The 23,657-nt window shown below is 47.0% G+C and overlaps 1 long non-coding RNA gene across 1 annotated transcript; it reads left to right on the top strand.

The window, feature by feature from the left end:
- Positions 1-171: 171 nt before the first annotated feature.
- On the top strand, positions 172-23,657 carry LOC134740182 (uncharacterized). Its single transcript, XR_010127464.1, has 3 exons — positions 172-1,784; positions 2,812-2,902; positions 22,766-23,657. It is a non-coding gene; the product is annotated as an uncharacterized LOC134740182 (long non-coding RNA).

The raw sequence follows: 23,657 nt of genomic DNA, 5'->3' as shown, positions 1-23,657 counted from the left end.
GGATTCCGCCGGCCGCGCAGCGTTTTATGTGAATGAGTGCCGCCCGTGACGCGGCTGCCCATATAAGGCCAAATATGGGTGTTTCCCCGCCCCTCGGGCCGTGGCCACGCCCTGCCGGGGGCGGGGCAGCGGGGGCGAGGGACGCGCGGGGCGGGTGCCGGCGTTAGAGCGAGAGGAAGTGGAAGGCGCCTGCTTGTTCTCTCCTCCGCGCTGCGCTGAGGGACTCACTTGCGCATCACCCGCGGCTGCCGGCCGAGTGTCCGAGGCGCTCCGGGGTCGCGGTGACCCGCGCGGTGCGGACCGAGGAGGAAGCGCCGTGGGAGGCGGGGCGGCGCCGCACGATCTGGCCTTCAGCTTCACGGACGTGGGCTGAGAACCCACCCGCGCCGTGCTGAGTAGGGCCGAGGGAGCCGGCCAGGGCCCAGAGGAGTCCGGAACGGATTCCCGTCGCTACCGAGGTCTGCGCGTGTAAGGAGGGGACGTCGGAGATTTGCCTCAAGGGGTGGGGTATAGATGACTGAAGAGGTCGGGCGCGGGTTGGTCATCGCTGAGGCTGGGTGATGGGTGGCCGGATTCGTTATACTGTTTTCTCCACTTTTCTGTATGTTTGATATTTTTCATAATAAAGTTTGTAGAAGTTAAAACGGGGGTTGGGGGTCGGCGGTGAGAAAAGCCATTTAATCTCCCTAAATGAATTCTGCCCTCAAAGGATTGACGCTCTTTTCTCTGTCACTCTCCAATAATGATTAGAATAATAAGTTGTATTTTGAAGAGCTGTTTTCTGGTCCCGGGGAGACCCTTGGTGAACTCAGCAGTACCATCAGCATGTATCCCACGATGGAGCTCAGTTCAGCCAACTGTTGTCCAGGTGGCTTCCGGATTTGGGGGATTATCTATGGATCAAGTTTAATCTCAGGCTGTCTGCCCCCACCGGTCCCCAGGGGCCTCAGGCCTCCCACCCCTATTCCTGGGGAAGCAGACACAATTCACCCATTCAGCAAGCATTTATTGAGGGTCAGCCGTGTGCCAGGGCTTTGCTAGCTGCGGGGACACATGGATGGAAACAGGTTTCTGCCCCCAAGCTCACTGCCAACCACTTTATTGTTAGCCTGGCTGGGACTGCTTGATGGAAAACAGTCTGCCCTCACTAGACAAGGGCTTGTTGACAACTGACATAAGGGAATGAGGTTTTCAGAAGGAAGCGGAGATCAAATTCTGAAATCAGATGCAATCAAATCAGACACCAGGACAGCCAGCATTGCTTCTGGGTCACAGATGCATTTACCCAAAGGCGCTGTCCTCGCCTTGCCAGTGGGGTCTTGGTGAAGACGTGATGCGGGGGCCTTCTTTCTCTTTGTGGTTATCTGTGCCAGCCTTCCCTGCAGGCTGCTCTTCCTCCAGCACGTTCTGTTTCTGTTACCGGCTCTTTCCACCCCCGGCATCTCCGCCCAGAGCCACACGCGTACGCGGAGCACCCACGTGGGCCAGGCTTTGTTTTGCTGCTGGCGGCACCAACGTGAGTAAGACTTGTACTCAGCCCCAGCTGCCCCCAGCCCAGAGGGGAGGGGAGGGCCTGTAGTCCGTGGGGAAGAGCGCCCAGCAGGGGTGTGTCAGGGTGGGGCGTGGGCTGGAGAAGGCCTCCCGGAGGAGATGAGAGCCGAGGCCAACTCCGAGGAATGAATTGTAAGCCAGGCTGCGAAGCAGGAGGGGAGATTCCAGGCAGAGGAAACTGTTTGAGGTAAAGAAAACAAAAAACACAAAACCCAGCATGGTGCGTACTGGAGGTATGTGGGAGATTAAGGCCCTTCTGGTATTTATTAGCAGATTAAGCAGGGTCAGGCAACAGAGGGCCTTGTGCTGTTTGAGTCATTTGGGTCTTAGTCTTTGGCCGGGCAGTCCCCAGCGAGGGATCTTTCTCAGTGACCAGATCCGGATAGCATTTGGGAACATCGCTGAGGCGGCTCTGTGCGGGATCGGTGCTTTATTTGAGAGTGGGGGTGGGGTCCGGAGTCTGGGGGATGGATGGGAGGATTTCTTGGGTAATCTAGACATGAGCTGATATGGACCTGCCAGAACTTGGCAGTGACAGCAGCTATGGGAAGGCCACAGGAATGGGAGCACATTGAGGAAGTGAGATGCTGGGAGGGGTGAGATGGGGAGAGAGAACTGGAGACTGACACCAAAGATTTTTTTGTTTTCGGTTTTTTTTTTTTTTTTAGATAGGTTCTCAGGCCAGGTGCGGTGGCTTACACCTGTAATCCTAGCACTTTGGGAGGCCGAGGCAGGCGGATCACCTGAGGTCGGGAGTTCGAGACCAGCCTGACCAACATGGAGAAACCCCATCTCTACTAAAAATACAAAAAAATTAGCCGGGCATGGTGGCGCATGCCTGTAATCTCAGCTACTCGGGAGGCTGAGGCATGAGAATCGCTTGAACCTGGGAGGCGGAGGTTGCAGTGAGCCGAGATCGCGCCATTGCACTCCAGCCTGGGCAACAAGAGCGAAACTCGGTCTCAAAAATAAAAAAGATAGGTTCTCACTATGTCGGCCAGGGTGGTCTCAAACTCCTGGCCTCAAGTAATCCTCCCACCTCAGCCTCCTAAAGTGCTGGGATTACAGACATGAGCCACCACACCCAGTTAGCATTTTTCTTTTTCTTTTTTTGGGACAGAGTCTCGCTCTGTCGCCCAGGCGGGAGTGCAGTGGCGCGATCTCGGCTCCCAGGTTCAAGCAATTCTGCCTCAGCCTCCTGAGTAGCTGGGATTGCAGGCGTGTGCCACCACACCCAGCTAATTTTTGTATTTTTAGTAGAGACGGGGTTTCACCGTGTTAGTCAGGCTGGTCTCGAACTCCTGACCTTGTGATCCGCCCACCTTGGCCTCCCAAAGTACTGGGATTACAGGTGTGACCCGTGAGCCACCACGCCTGGCCGACACCATAGTTTTTAACCTTTAGATAGGGACTCTACAGGAGCAAGTCTGGGGTGAGGGTAGCAGGAAAAGGAGGAGTGGATGAAGTTTATTCATGTTAATAAGCTAGAGTTGGTCACACCAAGGAAGGTGCCCAGAAAGCAGAAGGGTGGCCTGGCACCAGGTGTAGGAGGGTCATCTGTCAGCTGGATTGCTTCCTCACATCCCATATCCAACAGATTACTAAGTCCTGGGACACTGCTTCTAGAGCTCTCGTCTGACACATCCTGTCTTGTCCCACGGCCAAGGCCAGCTTTGCAAGGTATGTGACCTGTGCAGCCAAACCGGGCCCTGTACTTAGAAGGGACCCTCACTTGTTTTAGTGCTCTGTTGTTACTAAATTGTTAAAAATTTTGTGCAAGAGACCCTGCATTTTCCTTTTGCACTGGGCCCCACAAACTCTGTAGGTGGTCCTGCCTATCTCTGTAGTTAAAGGGCCCCATTATCCCCATCCCCACTGGACCCTACATTAGCATCCTGTATCCCAGTCTCAAAGCCCCCTCCTTGCTCTTTCATCCTCTGCAGTGTGGTCTTAAGCTTACATCTAAGCACAGAGCCCACCTCCTCTGCTCAAAAATTTTCAATGCCACCTACGCACTGCCTTGATAAAATCCAAATTCCTTAGTGGAACACTAAGGTCCTCGGTCTGGCCAATTGGCCACAACCCACCTCTAACATTTCTCACCTTCCTTCTCATCACCCCTCCCCACACTGCCCCCATTCTTTGTAAAGCAATCCTTCTCCACCTTCATACAGCTCTGGAGCTACTGTCGCACATTCAGGACGCCACCCCTTAATCCCCCCAGCCTGTTAGCTGTCACCCTCCTAGGGGTTCTCACTTCCCTTCCCCCCCAGCCTGGTACGTGAGTGTTATCTGTCCTGCCATTAACCTGCAGTCTCCCAGGCTAGACTTAGGGGCCTTATCCGACCATCTGTGTCTCCTTCACAACACCCTCACGTGGTGAGGGCCGAATCAGTGTTGGTGGAATGGAATTCAGTGCTTGCTGAGACATGAGAGTGGCCAGCTTTTTAGGAGGCACCTGGGGAGAAAGTTGGTAACAGCACAAATCAGGGCCCTAGACACTGGGTAAAAGGCAAAATAGAAAACGGGGTGCACAGTCCATAGATTCAGGACCTGGAGTCCATCGGTCACAGATCGAAGAGGAGAGTGTCTGAGACTGGAAGGGCTTAATGGAGCAACTAGTCTCTTGCCTGTCTCCCAAATACTTTGGAATGAGGGTGAAAATTGGCTCAGGGAAAAAAGCAAAATCTAAATTAATATTGTGAGTCCCTGAGGCAGGACCTTGTCCTATTCATTAATCTTGCCCTTCACCAGTTATTTTCAGAGGGGCAAGAAGTGTTTCAAGGTTCTTGGCCCTCGTTTGACCAGTCGTCCTAACCCTCATGTCTTGGGTCATTGTTATAATCTGGGGTTACCTTTTGGAAGGTCATGGGGTGCCCTTTTGCAAAAGTTATGGGCCCTCTTCTTGGGAACTGCACACACACCATGCAGGTTACAATTCAGGGAGTTCACAGGTCTACAGAATCCTGGAAACTCTCATGTCCGGTTCTACTCATTGTAGCCTCAGTGGAACCTTCCAGCAGTCCTTTCCAGCTCCTCCCCAGCTCCTCAGCTCTGCTTCCCTCCACCCGTCAAGCCCTCCTCAGCCCATAAGGTGGGCCAGGTGGCCTGTGGGGATAAATCAGAGTGCCCACAAGTGCAGGGGCCCAAAGACATCCCAGAGCAAACCCAAGAATCCCTCTACAAGCTCCAGCCCACTCAGAAGGATGCATTTTGCCCCCTCTGTTTATTTGTTTGTTTTTGATTATGAAAGTAGGACATGGTCATTGTTGAAAATGTGAGAAATGCAGAGAAGTTAAAATGATGCTTTTTGTTTAGGACACTGCTGCTTCTGGCTTAAGATCCTAAATCAAAGCAGCTGCCAGATCTGGACCTAAGACTTACTTCCCACCACCTTACATAAAAGAAAGAGCACTGGACTAGGAATCAAAGATCTGGATTCCCATCAAATCTCTGCTATTACTAGCTTTTATCTCTATTTATTTATTTATCTGTCTATCTATCTAGTACCTTTTGTGAATATGAGTGTTTCTCACCGAGGCCCTCCCATCTCTCTTGCCCCCGATCCTGGAATGGAGCAAATACCTTGTTTACTGAAGGGTACAGATGGCGTGTGACTGTTGAGAATCACTCACCCTCTTAGAGCCATGGTTTCCTCTTCTATAAAATAGGGATGTTCATGCCTATTTGCTAATCATGAGTGACAATGACATAAGGTACATAAAGCTGTATTGCATGATGCAAACATAACATCATATTTGTAGGGTTGTTGCTAATAATACTATCCATCAGCAAAGCAGTCATTCATTTACTCAGTCAAATACTGATGCACTGGTACATTCAGTTTCCTCTTTTGTAAAATGGGGATAAAAATAGGACTTAGCTCATAGAGTATTTAAGATTCAGTGAGTTAATATATATAAAATACTTAGAGCAGTCCTTGGAACATATTAAGAACTCAATACATATTAGCTAGTTGAGCAGGCTGTAGTATTTGTTCCAGTCAAGAAAAGACTGTTCTCTAACAGCACAGGAAATAAAGATGGGGTTAGGCACGACATGGCAGCAGGACTTACCTTCTGTCTAATTCAGCTGGCAGTCAAAGAAAGAATTATTAGAAGCCTATGAGCTTGTTCTCCCAAAGATCTACTGAGTACAGGGGGATATTTAAAGAATAAAAATCCCTAGACCCACTTACAGTACAGGAGAGACAAGAAGCTGTTCACACAATAATAAGTGCTAAATTCCTTGATTTTTATACTGACAGCTGAAGTTTTAGAGAAGAGAAGGATCAATAAAGACCGGAATATTAAAGCAGACAGGACTAAAAGAGGATTTTAGATTTGATAAAGAATTCCTCCAGTTCTCAGAGCAGGGACTTTGGAGGGTAACAACTTGGATTTCAGTCCTTGCCTGCCACTTACTGATTGTGTGACCTTGGAAAAGTTACTTCACCTCTGTGAGCAATGATTCTCTCATCTGGAAAACAAAACAAAACAAAACAAAAAACCAACGAGGGTAATAATAATACCTACCTCCCTACCTCATAGGGCTGATGAGAAGATTAAAAAGTACCTGCATAAAGCCCTTCTCTGCATTCCTGGAACATGGCAAGGGCTCCATGTGAACCACTATTTTTTTTTTATATGAAAAGTCATGGGCAGCACCAAAGCTCAGAATTTTGGCAGTAAGGAATTATCATTCTACCTTGAAATTTGCCAGAAGGGGAGCTGACTGCCTCATGAGACATTTTTGAATGACGCCAAAAAAGGAAACAAGTGTATCCTGGGATTTTACGAGATGCTAGGTATGTCCTTAGCACTTAATCCTCATGACTACCCTGTGATGTAAGTACTATCTGTTGTCCCTATTTTACAGTTGGCCAAGGTCACATAGCTGAAACGGACTTCTGTGTGTCTTCTACCTTTTGCTTTCAGGTCTGGAAAAATGCAATGTAAATCTAGACCCTCTTTGAAATATTGAAGATGGTGATCTTATCCCTTCCTCACTTTCTGTTTTCTAAAATAACAGTCCTTGTTCCTTACAATGTCTGTTTCCCAGATTCTTAGAAGACTTTTTGCTTATTTTCCATAACTCTTTACTTGTGATCCCTGAACGACACCAGGGGTATAGCAGAGAATGTCCATTTCCTCAAAGTTCAAAGGTCCTACAAAAAAAGAGTTGTTAGCTTGGCATGATGGTGTGTGCCTGTAGTCTCAGCTACCTGGGAGGCTGAGGCAAGAGGATTGCTTGAGCTCAGGAGTTTGAGGCTGCAGCGAGCCATGAGAACGCCACTGCTCTCCAGCCTGGATGACAAAGCAAGACCACATCTTATAAAATAAAATATAAAATAAAATAAAATAAAATAAATAAAATGAAAAAAATATAAAATATAAAATAAAATAAATAAATAAATAAATAAATTTTTTAAAAAAAATAAAAAATAAAAAGTGGTGCCGCTAAGTGTCCTGGACAGCATTAGAGAAAGCAAGAGATGGAAGAGTGCGAACACCTGAAAGGAAAGAGATGCGGGTCTTCCCTCTCCCTTAAGTAGCCACCAGCTATCGCTAGAGCATAGGAGTAGGAGTTTATCCCCCAGCTTTGGCCTCCCCAGGCAGCACTTCCTTTCTGTGGTTTGACTCCAATTTGGATGGTGCTCAGACAACCTTGAAAGCTTACAGGAAGTAGGCTGGGGTGGGAGGAGTTTAGGGGAATATTTGTCTTCTCTCCTGTTTTGCCCTAGAGATTCTGGCCAGAAAGACAAATGGCTAGTACAACTTGGTCCTTTTCTTTTCTTCTTTTGAGACAGGGTCTTGTTCTGTTGCCCAGGCTGGAGTGCAGTGGCGTGATCGCAGCTCACTGCAGCCTCCCAGGCTCAAGCAATCCTCTCACCTCAGCCTCCTGAGTAGCTGGGACCACAGCTCCACTAATTTTTAAGTTTTTTTGGTAGACATGAAGTCTCCCTATGTTGCCCGGGCTGGTCTCAAACTCCTGACCTCAAGCAGTCCTCCTGTCTTGGCCTCTGGAAATGCTGGGATTACAGGCGTGAGCCACTGTGCTGGCCTCTTTTTTCTTTTTCTTTTTTTTTTTAAGGTCTTTATTTGTTAAATGGGAAGTCTGTGCCATCAAGTGAGCATTGTATTTTCTCCATAGTAAGAGCCTGGGTGGGCCACTGGGAGAGAACTATACATTAAATGTAAATAGCCTCTGGGTAGAGAGCCCCTGGCTGGTTTCCTTTCCTTTCTCTCCTTTTCTCTACTTTGGTGTCTGGAGGCATTTCCCAGACTCCAGTTTCTTACCACCCTCACGGATTTTGCTATTGTATTATCACCTCCTTTATCATTCCCAAAATCGACTTTATAGAGACTCATTAAAAGAAAAAAAAAAAATCATCCACCGGGAGCGGTGGCTCACGCCTGTAATCCCAGCACTTTGGGAGACCGAGGCGGGCGAATCACCTGAGGTCCGGAGTTCGTGACTAGCCTGACCAAAACGGAGAAACCCCGTCTCTACTAAAAAATACAAAATTAGCTGGGCGTGGTGGTGCACGCCTGTAATCCCAGCTACTGGGGAGGCTGAGACAAGAGAATCACTTGAACCCGGGAGGCGGAGGTTGAAGTGACCAGAGATCGCACCATTGCACTCCAGCCTGGGCAACAAGAGCAAAACTCCATCTCAAAAAAAAAAAAAAAAAAAAAAAAAAAAAAAAAAAAAAAAGCCCCAAACCTCTTATTCTTAGGCACTAATATCTGTGGTTTGATAATCTAGTTCAGTTTTTTTGTTTTTGTTATTATTGGTTTGTTTGTTTTGTAGTGGAAAGTAAAATATATGACAATTCAAATGGGAGACTTCTATCTATGCACCACCTACAGTTGCCTTTTATGCCTCCAAGTCTGCCTGAGGAAACAGTAAGTGGGTTCTGGAGTAAAGGGGAAGGCTCTAGAAATGAACAGCAGTGCAGCCAGCGTTGGAGACATGGCTTAAATGCTTCCGAATTACAGTTTCTTCTTAAGTTAGGATAATTATTAAGTTGTAAAGTAGAAACAAAATAATAGACAGGAAAATACCTTGTAAAATGCTCATGATAGTCTTTTTACAGTAACTTCCTTGCTCCTGGGGGTCTGAAATCCTATCCTTCCTGGCCTAGAACTAGTGGGGGGAAATTTCCAAAATCTCGAGAGTTCAGAGCAAGGGTTTTGCCCAAGGTCCCACCGGAATTTTACCACTTGATCTGCGGTGGAAGTTATTTCCCCTCTCTATGCATCAGTTTCCTGTCTTCTAAAGTGGGATTGTTATGGCAGCACTTCTCAAACCTTATTGTGCATAAAATCTCAAGGAGCCTTTGAAATGCAGGTTCCTATTCTGGGGCTGAAACTGTATTTCCAACTAGCTCCCTGGTCATGCCGATTCTACTGGTCCGTAGACCACACATTGAGTAGTAAGGGGTTCTAGTGCTTAACTTCCTGGAGGTGTTGAAAGGCTTGAATTAGACAATACATCCTAAGCATTTAGCCTGGCGCTTATGTCAGGTACTTATTATAGATAGTAGCTCATTGTCAATATTACAGTGATTTATGGGTTTATAGGATGTGGGGTGGGTTGAGAGGTAACCCTAGATGGATCGTACCTGTGGGGTTTGGAAAGAGCAATGTGCTAGGAATCAGGAGACCAAGGTTCAAGTCCTAGCTTTATTATTTGTGCCATGAGCTGTGTAAGCTTAGGCAAGTCTCTCAACCTTTCTGAGCCTCAGTTTCCCCTCTACAAAAAGAGGGAAGAGGTTTGAATTAGATGGTGATTAAAGGTTCTCTCAGCTTTAAATTGCTGAAATTTGAGGGTTATAGTCCCTGCTCCATCCCCAACACCAAAAGACACTTAGCAAGCCTGACCTTGGCCACAGCCTTGAACTTCATCTGTGGCAGGGATGAGGCTGCTCTGAGCCTGCCTTGACCATGGGGAGGATGAATAACTGAACTGCCCAGCCTGGTGCCCTTGGCATTCCTCGAACCTCGGGTGACATCACTCCCAGAAGCCTCTGTTCTTTGGGCCTCGTGCAAAGTTCTCCTTGTTAAGGCAGAGTGATTTGCAGCCTGAACAGGAGCAAGTCTGCAGCATGCCCAGAAAAATGGTGTTAAAAGGAGGCATTGTGCACATTCTATCCCACCACTTCAACACAGAGGCACAGGTGATTCATGAGTAAACTCACTTCCTTGTAAGCACATGTCACCTCCCCCTCACCCCCAATTCCATCCCTTTGGCATGTCTCTCTGGACTCTAGGGACTTGAGGCCCAAGCAACCAGAACCTGCAGGAAACCTGCCTCTTGGTGGAAGAAATGAGCATGCAGCAGCCTAGTCCCCAAACGGGAAGAACAGGCCCCTGAGATAAGTGAGCCTCCTGGCCACAAGCACCCTCCCAGTCCAGCCCCAGCCTGTGTATTAACCCACAAGTCTATACTAAGTCCTCACCATGAACAAACATTTACTGAGCACCTGCTGCATACTTCTGGCTAAGCAAGTTCACCTGAATAACTTACTTAACCTCTGCTTCCCAGTGAAGAGATGAGTACAGATGGGGCACCCAGATTCATAGAGGCTAAGTGACTTGCTCAGAGTCACACAGCACCAACAAGTATCGCTCATGAGGCTGAGCTGACCCTCCCTTCTCTCTTCTCTGTTATGAACTTCTCAATGCCTCTGTCTTTCGTGTTTACATTTGATTATTTATGTTTCCCTCTCTCCCCCTGACCAAAGAGTCAGCTCCTAAAGCCCCGCAGCCACATTCCCTAGCCTGTCCCTAGTCGGATGTTTTGCCCAATGAATACGTGAAATTCCTGGGCAGAGTAGGGAAGGGAGAGAAGCCCAAGATTTCATTCCTGACCTCAGGAAAGGCTGGGGATAGGTGTGTGAGGGTTGAAAACCAGGGAGGATTTACTCTGGCAGAGGGAGGGGGAAGGGCTCTGTAGCTGAAGGAGACAGGGGAGGCGGAAGCACAGGAAGTGGGAGGTAGGAAGCAGCCAGGTGTCATTTCCAGGGAGGATGAGGGGGCAGGGAGGTTTTGGGAATGGTAAAAAGGTGGGGGCGGGGCGGAGGTAAGTATGGAAAGTAACACCTGCTTTGTGCAATCAGGCATTATGCATATGAAGTCTAAAAATGTTTATTACCCTTTGGCCTAGTAATTCCACTTCTGGGAAATGATCTTAAGGAAAATCTTCAAAATGCGGGGGAGGTAAAGCTATATTCACAACAGTGTTCATCACAGAGCTATTTATAAGAAAGTAAAAATGGAAGCAGCCCAAACATTTCTCCTAAGAGAATGGCAAAGAAACTAGAATCTAGCCATTCATAACTAGCCATTCGATGTGATGTTTTTAAAGACTCCGAAGAACATTCAGAATCAATTATATAAAAACGTTAAGGGAGATGGAACAATAGCTGTCATATATTAATCTTATTTCCTAGGGACGAGGCTGGGTGCTTTCCATACTTGGTTTCATTTAATCCATACAACAACCCTGGAGTGTGGAATCACTTCCATGTAACAGATTTGGAGACTGAGGCTCACCTAGGTAGGGGGTGAAAAAGCTGCGTGTGATTCAGCCCTGGTCACAATCCAGTGTGTTCTGACCACCACTTTCTATGACAGGACCACATCCAGCAAGGAAACTGAGAGAAACACATCAAATATTAACAATGATTCCTTTTCAGAAATGGGTGGTAGAGGGAGGGGTGATTCTACTTCCAATTTTTCTGTGTTTTTCAAATTTTTCCTTATGAAGTTGTGATACCCTTTCTGTATTCTTTCCTAATTTTTAGTTATTTATTGTGCTTATTCTGCAACTTGGTTTGATGCAGTTACTAGTAGGTCTCGGTGACCTTGTTATCTTTGGATGCAATTTATTCTTTTCTAGGGGTGGGGGGTGCTCAGACTACACCACAGTTCAGATTTGGCACAATTTATTTACTCGGATCTCCCCTTGAAGGACATTTAGCAAGTTTCTAACTTTTCACGAATACAGTCAATCCTGCAAGGAGCATCCTTGTTACACCCCTTTGGGCAGAGGGTTTTGATGGTTGTTTTTTTTTTGTTTTGTTTTTTTTTGAGACGGAGTTTCGCTCTTGTTGCCCAGGCTGGAGTGCAATGGCATAATCTCGGCTCACTGCAACCTCCACCTCACGGGTTCAAGCAATTCTCCTGCCTCAGCTTCCCGAGTAGCTGGGATTACAGGTGCCCACCACCATGCCCAGCTAATTTTTGTATTTTTAGTAGAGACGGAGTTTCACCATGTTGGCCAGGCTGGTCTTGAACTCCTGACCTTGTGATCTGCCCGCTCGGTCTCCCAGAGTGCTGGGATTACAGGCATGAGCCACCACGCTCGGCCTTGATGTTTGTTTTTAACTGAAAATACTGGACTAGGGAAAAAGTGTACTTATGGGTGACTATATTTTTGGCTTTGGGAGATTGCGGATGGAGGGATTTAATTAAGAGGCTCTAGAATCAAAGAAGTCCCTGTTGGTAAAAAACGGAGGGCTGGTGTGAGTGGGAGTATTTGAAGTCTCAGTTCTCTAACAGTATCCCTCATCCCTCCCACTTCCTGCCAGGGCCAGCTCTATCAGCAGGCTAGGGCTTGTCTCTTTGGGAGAAGTTATAGATTATGGTTCCCACCCTTGATTCATATTGACATACAGCTTAATTCGGTTGAGCTGTGAGCAAATCCTCTTCAGGAAGACAGATATTCTAATGCCTGTGGGGCTTCAGGATGCAGAATCTACTCCATTCAATTCCACCCCTTTCCTGGAGGTCTTTTATAGCAAATATAGTTTGAAAAACTGGGGAACCTCAGCCAATTCTTCACACCTGCTGCGTGGCCTGCAGCCAACTTTGTGAGAGCCCTAGGCTGCCGTGCTTCATTTATATGGAATCAGGGGCTGGAGTTAGAAGACTTCAAACAGCTCTAACCTTCTGCTGTGATTCCATGAGATCTAAGTAAGAAAGATACAGCTCTACGCCTTATGAGCTGTGTGATTCGGGGTGAGTTATTAACATCTCTGAGCATCAGTTTCTCATCTGTAAGACCAGGCAGTGAGACCTACCTGGTACAGTTGTATAGATTAAATGAACTGCTACCAGGAGTTTGGCCCCTAGGGCAGTGTCCATACCTGGAAAATGAGCGATGCATCCTGGATCCAATCCTTAAGGCACCTAAGGAGCCCCTGGGCTCCTTCAGCCCCTTCTCCAGGATTACCTGGGGCTGCCAGGAAAGCTTTTCTTTGAAGACCTCTGATCTATTAGAAAAATGAACCTATTCATTTCTCAGCCAGTGGGTTGGTACCTTGAAGCTACCTAAGCTAAAAAACAAAAACAATAAACAAACACCCCATCTGAAGGTAGCTCCTGAACAAGTGAGAGTCCAAACCTGTCCAGCCGCTGTTGTAACCAGCACATTGTGCGAAATGGCAGTTTATCCCAATCTTTACCTTCATCCTTAGCTCCAGCAGCCAGAACATCCACTAAGACTTTTAACAAGGGAGGCAACGCCAGGTGCAGTGGCTTACGCCTGTAATCCCAGCACTTTGGGAGGCTGAGGCGGGCGGATCACCTGAGGTCAGGAGTTCAAGATCAGCCTGGGCAACATGGTGAAACATGGTCTCTACTAAAAACACAAAATTAGCCGGGCGTGGTGGCACATGCCTGTAATCCCAGCTACTCGGGAGACTGAGGCAGGAGAATCGCTTGAACCTGGGAGGCAGAGGATGCGGTGAGCCGAGATTGCACCATTGCACTCCAGCCTGGGCAACAAGAGTAAATCTCTGTCTCACCAAAAAAAAAAAAAAAAAAAAAAGAAGAGAGGCAACAACTTAATGGAGTTTAAAGATCAGTTTCAAAATCAAAATGTATTATTGGAGAGTGAAAACACTAAGTGAGACAATTGTCTGACACTACTATTGTAGGACAAAGAAAAAACTCACTTAAGTTGGGTGCTGTGGCTCACTTCCTGTAATGCCAACACTTTGGGAGGCCAAGGCAAGAGGATTGCTTGAGGCCAGGATTTTGAGACCAACCTGGTCAACACAGTGAGACCCCGTCTCAACAAAAATAAAAATAAAAATAAAAATAATTAGCTAGGCGTAGTCCTGGCTACTCGGGAGGCTGAGGTGGGAGGATTGCTTGAGCCCAGGAATTCAAGGCTGCAGTAAGCTGTGATTGCTCTACTGCACTCCAGCCTAAGCAACAGAATGAGACCTTGTCTCTAAAATAAACAAATAAATAAGTTTTAAAATAAAAAAACCCCACTTAACTACATGGGTATATGTGTTCATATCTTTTTATATACTTGTATACATTTTACTGGTATAAAAATTCTGCTGGTATAAGTGTTATCAGCTAACAGCTGTTCCTTTGGGGGAGTGTGGTGAGCTCTACCTGTTCACCTTCTTTAGTGTCTGACTGTCTGATATGAGCTTATCTTTCAAGAGAGGCAGTTATTGTAGTGGTTAAGAATGAGAGGAATACCAGAGTCAAACCATCTTGTTCTTTTTTATTGTTTGTTTGTTTGTTGTTTCAGATAAGGTCTTGCTGGGTCGCCCAGGCTGGAGTGCAGTGGTGTGATCATAGCTCACTGTAGTCCCTATCTCCTAGGCTTGAGCCATCTTTCCACCTCACCCTCCAGAGCAGCTGGGACCACAGGCACATACCACCACAGCTGGCTAATTTTGTTTTGTTTTGTTTTGTTTTTAAAGCAGAGATGAGCTGGGCGCGGTGGCTCACGCCTGTAATCCCAGAACTTTGGGAGGCCAAGGCGGGTGGATCACGAGGTCAGGAGTTCAAGACCAGCCTGACCAACATGGAGAAACCCCGTCTCTACTAAAAATACAAAATTAGCCGGGTGTGGTGGATGCCTGTAATCCCAGCTACTCGGGAGGCTGAGGCAGGAGAATCGCTTGAACCCAGGAGGCGGAGGTTGCGGTGAGCTGAGATCACACCATTGTACTCCAGCCTGGGAAACAAGAGCAAAACTCCATCTCAAAAAAAAAAAAAAAAAAAAAAAAAGCAGAGATGAAATTTCACTGCATGGCCAGGCTGGTCTCAAACTCCTGAGCTCAAGCAGTCCTCCTGCCTCGGCCTCCTAAAGTGTTGGGATTACAGGCATGAGCCACCATGCCCAGCCTTGTTTGGCTTCAAATTCAGATATGTGTCTATGTGTTTCTGCATCAGATACTGAAGCTATGGCAGTTTATCTGTAGAAGCAGATTGACAATAACAATAAAACTAGACTTATAGGGTTGTTTGGAGGGTTAAATGAAGGGGTCCCTATACTTAGCACAATACTTGGCATTCAGGAAGCACTCAGAAAAGGTAAATGATCATTATTATATAAGTAAAATATATATATATGTATGTAAACATAGGCTTCTTACCAAAGGACAAGGGTAACATGAGGTTTGCACATGCATGATACATACAGCTATAAAAAGAATGTGAGAGGGGAAAGGAAGAAAGAAAAGAAGAAATGACTGCTTTTCATAGCCAGCTCTGAAAGCCCCTGTCCCACATAATTTTCCACTATTCTCTCAAGAAGGGCAATTAAATAAAACTCTTGCCAGGTATAGTGGCTCTCACCTGTAATTCCAGCTACTTGAGAGGCTGAGGTGGGAGGACCACTTGAGGCCAGGAGTTCAAGACTGGCCTGGGCAACATAAGAGACCCTGTCTCTAAAAAGATGGAAAAAAAAATTAGCAGAACGTGGTGGTGTACACCTGTAGTCCCAGCTACTTGGGAGGCTGAGGCTGGAGGATCATTTGAGCCCAGGAGTTTGAGGCTGCAGTGAGCCATGATTATGCCACTGTGTTCCAGCCTGGGTGACAGGCAAGACTATGAGAAGGAAAAGAAAAAAGAGAAGAGGAGAGGAGAGAAGGAAAAGAAAGAGAAGAAAAAGAAAAGAAACAAAGACAGGAAAAAGGAGAGAGAGAGAGAAAAAAAACTCTGGTGCGGGAGGAGGTAAAGTGCTTAAAGGCCCAGTACAGAGTCCACCCCCACACATGGCTTCAGCGAATCCATGACACCATGGATTCACTAGAGAAGTGACACAGGCTTATCTTCTCTCTTGACCTACCAGCTTCTGAGGTAGAAAGGAATTTGAGCTGTCCCAGCCATCCACCCATCCATTGAATATTTATTGAGTGCCTTTTGTGTGCCAATCATTGTTCTAAGTCCAGAGATACAGCAGTGGACAGAGAAGACCAAAACAAAACATCAAACAAACAAAATCTCACCCTCAGAGAGCTACATCTGGATGAAAGTAAATAGACACTAAAAATGAGTAAGACTTGTGGAATGCCTAACAGTGATAAATGCTATGGAGAAAAATGAAGGAGGGAAATGTTTTAGGGATGATTAGGATGGGTTGCAATTTTAAATAGGATGGTTGGGTAAGGTCTCACTGAGCAGGTGACATTTGAGTAAGACCAGAAAGAAGTGCAGTAGAGACCCCTGTAGAGGGAAGAGCAAGTGCAAGGACCCGGAAGTAGTAGTGTGAACAGCAAGGAGGGCAGCAGGGCTGGCGGGAGTGGTCTAGACCAGTGGTCCTCACAGGGCCATTTTGCTCCTCTCCCCACAGGGGACATCTGGCCATGGCTGGAAACATTTTGGGTTGTCACAACTGGAATGGGAGTGTGCACTATGAGAGTCAGGGATGCTGTTCAACATCCTACAATGCACGGGACGGTCTCCACATTCTCCAAGGAATGATCCTTCCCAAAACGTCCAGAGTGCCAAGGTTGAGAAGCTCAAATCTAGACTTACGAAGAGTCGTAGGAGATGACGTCAAAGAGGTAACAAGAAGTGGGGTGGGGGATGGAGGAGGGGGTGTGGAGAGGGAGATCACCAAGAGCCCTGTAGGGATCCTAAGAATCTTAGCTTTTTACCATAGGCCAGATGGGAAGCCACTGGTTGTTGGCAGTGTTTAGCTGGTGGAATTTCCAAGTCATAGGGAGAGGAATACCAGGGGGTCCTTGATCTTGGTCCCAGGCGCTGACTCCCTCTGGCTTCCTCTGGGAGGGGCCACACTTCAGGGGCTGGAAAGTATAAGAAAGGTGATTTTTAGTCATTAAGCAGGACTCTATCAGCAGGTAAAATCACTGCTTTGCTGGGAGATCGTTAATCTTGATTCTGTGAGAATAACCAACCCAGCCTCCCTTAATTACTAGGAACCATACATAGTCTGAACTTGATCACAACAGAGGAGTCAACATTTCATTTCACCAAATGTTTCCTGAAGGCTGGTTGAAGTGCAAGGTTAGTGTTTGGATGTAAACCTTGCCTTCTAGGATTTTTTTTTTTTTAGACGGAGTCTCACTGTGTCGCCCAGGCTGGAGTACAATGGCACAATCTCAGCTCATTGTAACCTCCGCCTCCTGGGTTCAAGCGATTCTCCTGTCTCAGCTTCCCAGGTAGATGCAACTACAGGCGGTCACCACCATGCCCAGCTAATTTTTATGTTTTAAGTAGAGATGGGGTTTCATCATGTTAGCCAGGCTGATCTCAAACTCCTGACCTCAAGTCATCTACCTGCCTTGGCCTCCCGAAGTGCTGGGATTACAGGTGAGAGTTGCCGTCTAAGAATTTTTAATGTAATGAAGGATAGGAGAGGAGAGAAAGATTAACCCCCAGATTTATACCGCCAACATTCACAGAGCACCTGCTGAGATTAGATGGGGAATGAATGCAAGCAGGTAAGGAAGGGAGGATGTTCTGGGAGGAGATGGCATACGCACACATCCCACCATGTGGTAACATAAGTGCAGTTACAGAGGGGGGCCACTGGGCAAAAGGACTGGCTCAGCCATGGCAGCCAGTGGCACAGAAGAGGTGGTGTTTAGGCCTTAGAGGACAAAAGAGTGCAGGTGGTGAAATTATGAGGGAAAGGTGTCCAAGCAAAGGGCAGAGAGCCAGTGTTCTCAGGAGCTCACCTCTGTAGATTTCTGGACCACATCTTTCTAGATTGTTTTACATATACACACACACACACACACACACACACACACACATATTTATGTATGTATATGTTTTCTTTATATATATACACATATTCTTTATATAGATATATATATTTTTTATATACACTATATCTGTGTGTGTGTGTGTGTGTATATATATATATGTATGTATACATATATAGTCTGGCTCTGTCGCCTAGGCTGGAGTGTAATAGCACTAACTTGGCTCACTGCACCTCCTGGGCTCAAGTGATCCTCCCACCTCAGCCTCCCAGGTAGCTGGGACTACAGGCACGTGCCATCATGCCTGGCTAACTTTTGTATTTTTTTTGGTAGAGATGGGGTTTCACCATGTTGTGAAACATGGTGAGATCAGGCTGATCTCGAACTCCTGGGCTCAAGCAATCCACTGGCCTCAGCCTCCCAAAGTGCTGGGAATACAGATATGATCCACTGCATTCAGCCTTACATTCTTGTAGATTCTCATTCAGAAGGCCTGGATCCCGTCCAAGAATCTGCATTTTACACAGCTCCTGGGACCTGCAAACCAGGTGTTTCTCTGCACCTTGCAAAGCTCTGCTCCAGGAAACAGAAAGCAGGGTTCAGGCATCCAGCCTGGTGTGGTGCTTCCAAGAGAAAGGTATCCAAATGCTGCTGCTTTGAAAGGCAAAAACCAGGGGCAGCTGGCCTGCCAAACATGGCCACATGAAGTCAGTGGTTTTCAGCCTTGAGTGGCCTGTCACTGGGGAAGCTTGTTAAACGTATATCTGAGTCACACCATAGACTCTCTGCCTCAGTCTCCTGGGGTGATCTGTTTGGGACCCCACCGGGGGACTCACTGGCCCTGTGGCCTGTCTATAACTGAGACACATTTTGGCCACACTGAGCTCCCCTCCAGCCCCTAGAATCTCAAAAACACTAAGAGCCCCACACAGTGTCCCATCTATTTATTTTAATCACAATAGCTGCCTTTTATTGAGCATTTACTAAGTGCAAAACTCTGTGCTGAACACTTTACATTTATAATCTTCCTTTAAGTCTCACCACAGGCTGGGTGTAGTAGCTCATGCCTGTAATCCCAACACTTTGGGAGGCTGAGATGAGAGGATCACTTGAAGCTAGGAGTTTGAGACTATCCTGGGCAGCAAAGCAAGACCCCCATCTCTACAAAAAAGAACAATAAAAACAAAAGAAAAAGTCTCACAACAACCTGGCAAAGGAGGAAGTTTTGTGGTTTTTTTGTTTGTTTGTTTGTTTTTTGAGTCGGGGTCTCTCTCTGTTGCCAGGCTGGAGTGCTGTGGCATGATCTCGGCTCACTGCAACCTCTGACTCCCTGGTTCAAGCAATTCTCCTGCCTCAGCCTCCCAAGTAGCTGGGATTACAGGCACGTGCCACCACACCCAGCTAATTTTTGTATTTTTAGTAGATGCGGGGTTTCACCGTGTTGGCCAGGAGGGTCTCGAACTCCTGACCTCGTGATCCGCCCACTTCAGCTTCCCAAAGTGCTGGGATTACAGGCATGAGCCACCGCACCCGGCCAAGGAGGAACATTTTTATAAGGAAACTGAGACATAGCAGTCAGTGGTAGAGCTAGGACACAGACCTAGGCTTGCCTGACCCCAAACTCAAGCTCTTCAGCAGTTTCCTGCACCACCTCCCTTCGGACGCCCTGCTGTGCTTTCTGCTGCTAGTCCCCATAGCTAGATTGCAAACTACTTGGGGCAAAAGTTGGATCTTAGGCTGCTTGTGTTCCTCAGACAGAATTTTCTTGAAATAACTGGGGTTGCTTCTCAAAAAGAGTCATGAGAGCTCTTTCTGGACCCTTCTCCCTGGTCTGTGGATTCCCAACCCCCTTAAACAGTATCTTTCTCTTCCAGAGGGGAGCTCAGTGAGCTCCCAGGGTTCTTTTATTAATTTTTTTTTTTTTCCAAGACAGAGTCTCTGTCACCCAGGCTGGAGTGCAGTGGCGCGATCTCGGCTCATTGCAACCTCTGCCTCCCAGGTTCAAGTAATTCTCATGCCTTGGCCTCCTGAGTAGCTGGGATTAGAGGTGACTGCCACCATGCCCAGCTAATTTTCTTTTTTCTTTTTTTTTTCAGTAGAGATGGTGTTTCACCATGTTGCCCAGGTTGGTCTCAAACTCCTGGGCTCAAGTAATCCACCCAAAGTGCTGGGGTTACAGGTATGAGCCACTGTGCCTGGCATTCCTCTTTTATTTATTTATTTATTTATTTCCTAACCCACTAGGCAATCAAGGATTTTCTTTAAAGAGATGCACTCTTGCATTCACCCAGGCTGAAGTTCAGTGGCATGATCATAGCTCACCACAGCCTCGAATTCCCAGACTCAAGCCATCCCCCCGAGTAACTGGGACCACAAGTGTGCACCACCATGCCCAGCTAAGTTATTTTTATTTATTTTTTTTAGAGACAGGGTCTCACTATGGACCAGACATTACCCAGTCTGGTCTTGAACTCCTGGCCTCAAGTAATCCTCTCGTCTTAGCCTTGCAAAGTGCTGAGATTACAGGCATGAACCACTGCACCCTGCTAGCACCCAGGATTCTAAGCTCCCTGCCCTGTGGAGCTTACCAGAAAGGCCTTGTATTTGAGTTCTCAACTTTACCTTCTTTTTGACATGTTCTTTCTTCCTGGGCTGTGAGGTCCTGGAAGTAGTAAGACTGGCTTCTTACCATTTGTCTTCCCTAAAGCGGCACATAGCAGGCTCAATAAATTCAAGGAGGGCTGATTTATATGCATTCAGATCTCAGACTTCTGTGAATATAAATCAAGGAGCATAATTTTTTTTCTCTAAATTGCATTCATTGGTATTTAATTTATTGAGCGTTTACTGTGTGCCAGGCACTGGCTCAGGTACTAGGAGTTCTGTGGTAAACAAGGTAAATGAGTTGCCTGCTCTCTAGGGCTTCCTTCTAGTGGGGAAGACAGGTAACATACAAACTCTTAGCAAAGCCAGCTTCTGTGGTGGCTGGGGAAGATGGAGAACAAATAGAACTGGAGGCCAGAGGGGCCTCTCTGAGAAGGTGTCATCCGAACTGACAACAGATTAATCAAAATGAGCCAGCTGTGTCTGAATCAAGGAAAGGGCATTCCAGTCCTGAGACCAGGACCACTGTGGCCTGTCTGAGGATTCACAGATGCAGCTATGGCTGGAACTTAGTGGACGAGAGAGAGGTCAGAGATGAGCTGGGAGATGCAGGCCCTTCCTCACAGACCATGGTGAAGAGATTAGAGTTGGTTCTAACCAAGATGGGAAATCAGTGGAGTGTTTTATGCAGGGTGATGATGAAAGATCCCCAGCTGCTTGGAGAATGGACTGTAGAGAGGACAGAGTGGAAGCAGAGACCAGTTAGGAAATGACTCCCATGGTCATGGTGACAGGTGATGGGGTCTTGGACAAAGATAATAGAAGAGGAAGCTGAGAGATGTAGACAGACAAGACCTTCAGATGTAGTGGATGTGGCAGGGGTGGGACATGAGGGAAAGAGGAATCACGAAGGATGCCCTGGTTTGGATTAGGTAGATGGGGGTGTCATTTTCTGAGATGGGGAAGATAGAGGAAGAACAGGTTTGGGTGGCGAAATCAAGCATTCTGGTGTGCTCCTGGGCCAAATAACGACCTCGAAAGATGGCACGTGTGAATATATGACCTCATATGGCAAATCTGATTAAGTCAAGAATTTCGAGATGGGAGATTATCCTGGAGGACCCAATGTAAACACAAGGGGCCTTATAAATGAAAAAGGGAGGCAGGAGAGTCAGAGTGCTTCGATATGAGAAGGAATCAACCCGCCATTGCTTTGAACTGGCTTTGAAGGTGAAGGAAGGGAACCCCAAGGTGAGGAGTTAAGACATCCTCTAGGAACTGGGAAAGGTAAGGAAATGGTTTCTCCCATCGAGACTCTAGAAGGGACACAATCTTGCCGACACCTTGCTTTTAGCCCAGAGAAAACCCAATTGGGACTTCTTACCTCCAGAACTGTGAAATCATGCATTTGTGTGGTTGGTTTTAAGTCACTAAGTTTGTGGTCATTTGTTACGGAAGCAATAGGAAACGGACACATTGGCCTTACGGACGTCCAGGTGGAAAGACAGGTGGGCAGCAGGCAGGCTGTACTGGCCACAGCCCAGGGTAGAGGCTGGCACTGGAATCCTGAGAGCATTCAGCCTACAGTTGGAACTTAAATCTGAGAGGCTTCGAATCACCTCAGGGCCCAGAGTGAGCTGCAGGGCCCGTGATTAATTCCTGTCGTCTCTGCCTGATACAGGCAAACTTTGGCCTTTCTCTCCTAAGTAGAGAATCTTTAGCTTGGCCCAAGGGACTTGGGTGGGGCTTGAGCTGGACGGGCCTGCTCCTGAGTGAAAGTCCAAAGACCCTGTCGCTCTGAGGGACACTCCCATCAGGCTGTCTCAGATGCCTCCAGGCTAGGTGGGGAGGAAAATGGGAGAGGGACGGAAATGTTTATTATGTTTATTTAGCTCCTACTAAGTCCCAAGCACCAAATTAGAGACTTTTTTATCTGTGGTTTTAAACCTTACAATAACCCTGGCAGGGAGCTGTAAGCCCCATTTATGAATAGGTAAACTGAGGCTCAGAGGGATCAGATTACTTCTTTAAGATAACACCAGCAGGATGGCCAGCACAGTGGCTCATGCCTCTAACCCCAGCACTTTGGGAGGCCAAGGCAGGCAGATTGCCTGAGCTCACGCGTTCAAGACTAGCCTGGGCAAGATGGCAAAACCCCGTCTTTACAAAAAATACAAAAATTAGCTGGGCATGGTGGTGTGCGCTTGTAGTTCCAGCTCCTCGAGAGGCTGAGGTGGGAGGATGGCTTGAGCCCGGGAGCTGGAGGTTGCAGTGAGCTGAGACTACACCACTGCACTAGAGCCTGGGCGATAGAGCCAGACCTTGTCTCAAATAAAAAACAAAAAATAAAAAATAAAAATAACGCCAGCAGGGAACTGAAGATCCAGAAGTCCACCAAGTTTGAATGAGCTTTAGATGTCCCCAGGGTGCTGCTCTTTCTGCCATGCCCCTCTTCTTGGCTGAGGACTATTTGAGAGTGTTTTTTACCAAAATAGCAACAGTGCCTTGCATTCATTGACCTCTCCCCCTTTCCCTGAGTTATGCATTCAATCTTCACATCAACCTCATTGTTAGGTTTGTTTTTGTTGTTGTTGTTGTTGTTGTTTCATTTTACAGATGCAGATGCTGTGGCTCAAAGGATTAATTAATTTGCTTAAGATAATGCAACATGAGAAAAGCAGATCAGGACCGAATTCCAGAACGATTTTGCTTGAAATAACACTACTACTAATTGTCTCTCTGCACCTCCTGGCTGGTTTCTCTACTCCTTGCCTGCTGACCCTAGTCGAGGTGCTGTGAACATACAAATAGTGCCTGCTACACTAGGGCCTCGGCATTGGCCATAGGCCTGAGGGAGAAAATCATTGAAGAGGCTTTGTAGTCGATTTCAACAAAGAAGGCAATGCCAATGGAGCGTCTTGCAGGAAGCCCTCCCTGACTGCTTCAGTCCACAGTGCTCTTACCTTTCTCTATACACTTACAATCTGTTTCATTTACTTCCTAGCAGACCTTGCAGAAACAATTATTTCATATGATATGTTTCCTCCATAGAATATAAGCTCCTTAAGGGAAGAGATTTTTGCTTGGTTTTACAATGCTGAATTCCAAGTGCCTAGAAAGGGCCTGGCAGGTCATAGGCACAAGAAGTATTGGTCAGATGAATATATACTTCTTGCAACCCACAGAGACTGACGTTGGTCTGGGCCAGGCCCTGCCCTGGCTTCCAGGGATGCAGAAGTGAATCGAATAACTTCCTGCCCTCTGAGCTTATGGGGGAGACATACATACCTGCACATTCACAACAGATTTCATTACACATAACCAAAGTAAAAAGGTGGCCACCAGAAGGGGGACTCGACCTGCTTGTTGGAAGGGTGCAAATGGAAACTAGGGAGGTGATTTTTCCAGACATTCCCAGTGGGACAGGTGGCTGTGAGCCTGTGATGAACTGAGAGGCACCATTGAGTAAAAGTTAAGAGGACAGGCTCTGGAGCCCAACTGTCTGGGT

This window comes from Pongo pygmaeus, chromosome 8 (assembly GCF_028885625.2).
Source record: "Pongo pygmaeus isolate AG05252 chromosome 8, NHGRI_mPonPyg2-v2.0_pri, whole genome shotgun sequence".
NCBI lineage: Eukaryota > Metazoa > Chordata > Mammalia > Primates > Hominidae > Pongo > Pongo pygmaeus.
The sequence above is the reverse complement of the archived record's forward strand: the minus strand, read 5'-3'. Positions and strand labels throughout refer to the sequence as shown.